Source organism: Corvus brachyrhynchos, unplaced genomic scaffold, assembly GCF_000691975.1.
Source record: "Corvus brachyrhynchos isolate BGI_N302 unplaced genomic scaffold, ASM69197v1 scaffold806, whole genome shotgun sequence".
NCBI lineage: Eukaryota > Metazoa > Chordata > Aves > Passeriformes > Corvidae > Corvus > Corvus brachyrhynchos.
The window spans coordinates 373158-374902 of NW_008238454.1; positions in this window are offsets into that span (position 1 = coordinate 373158).

Consider the following 1745-nt stretch of genomic DNA (forward strand, 5'->3'; position numbering starts at 1 on the left):
GTCGCGCCCCCCGGTCCCGCAGGCCCCCCCCTCCCCTCCGCCTCGCGCAACGGGCCAGTTCATCAGGAGACTTCAGAAACACCTCAGGGAGGTTATTGCTTATTTTGAACATTAGTCTGAGCTCATGATCAGCTGCCAATAAATTACCTCACACCTGGCACAGCATGTGGACATGCACCGGGTGGTGCCGAAGGCGCCAGAGCAGCGCAGCGGAAAGAGGGCTGCCAGGCTCAGGCTGGGCAGGAGGCTCCTTCCTGTTTCAGTACAGGCTCTCCAACCGGCTGCTTAGCATTGTGCTCTAAGCCAAGACCTCATTTTTAGATTGCTGCAGCATGGTGTGCCCTCACTTGAGCCTGCTTGCTGCTGAGCAGTGGCTGCCTTTCGCTGCTGTGGGCTGCTCTGCCTGCGGAGGGAACAGAATCTTGTGGTGTGCAGAGGCTGGCACTGTCCTGCAGATGATCCGTCTCTGCTGGCAGCCCCTGACCCTGGCCAGAGGAATGGTGCTGGGGTTGTGCTGTGTGCAGGGGCAGGATTGTAACACATCATGATTACGTGCTGTACAGCTTTGATGTTCCCATAGCTTTTTGTGTCTTGTTTTGGGTCAGGGAACTTAGGCTTAGTACCTTCACATCATCCTTTGTTTGCTGCCTTTTCATTCCAGTGTCCTGGACACCTCAGAAGGGGACCATGTGAGACAGGGGGGAGTGTGCTCACCCTCTCACCACATGTACTGCTCAAAGGCAGACCTGTGTCTGCCACACTACAGCTGCCCCTTGCTCAGTACTTGGTTTTTAGCATTAGTGCTGCTCATTTCTGCCTACGCCTTTCCCCACGTCAGCCAAATGGACAGAACTGGAGCTGCCTCTTCCACTCCACCTGGCTTGCTCCTCCCGAGGGAAAAAGCAAAACTACTGCATTCACACCCTGGACACAAGTATTAAGCTGCTTACAGTTCATATGTACATATGGTGTACTTTATTTTCAGTAGAGCATTACATAGTATGAAAGTGTTGGATTTTGTACAGATGTCCCTGTATGTACAGAACTAAATAAAACCAATCTCTTGGAATGACACATCTTGCTCCACCTCTTGTATTCCAACACACAGGCCCTATCCTGACAGGAGGGGCCCTAGCCTGGAGAGTGACATCTCTGGTACTGTCAGCATGGGGACAAGTCCAGTGTTTGTCCTGAGGGAATCTGGGCAAAGCCAGCCAAGCCCCATCGCCCCACATGCATGGAAACTAATCTACCTTCTCAGAGGTAGAGGAAGCCAACACCGGGTCATCACATTGACTTACGCACCAGCCAGAACCAAGAAAAAGGAGGGGGAAGGAAAATCAGACAATGTCAGTGGGACAAACGGGAAGGTTGATACTGGCAAGTCCTGTCAGCACCTGGCTCGGAGGCAGTGGGTGCTTCCAGGGTGGAGGGAGGGCTGGGGTTTGCAGCCCCTGTGCCGCAGCTTAGCCCTCAATTCCACTGAGGCCGGGGGCCGCCGAGGCTCTGCCGGGCCTGCAGCGTGCGCTGCACCACGTCCTTCCACTGCTCCTCCGAGATCTGGCTGGCCCAGGCAGGGATGCCCAGGGTGGGCAGCTTCACGCTGGCCATCGTCCTCTTCACCAGCTCCACATGCTCTGGGAACAGAGAGGCCGTGAGACCGCGGCAGAGCCCCGGGAGGGTGCTGCCGGAGACGCGGTTACCTGCATCCATGGGGATGGAGCTGTGGCTGCTCTGAGCCGTGG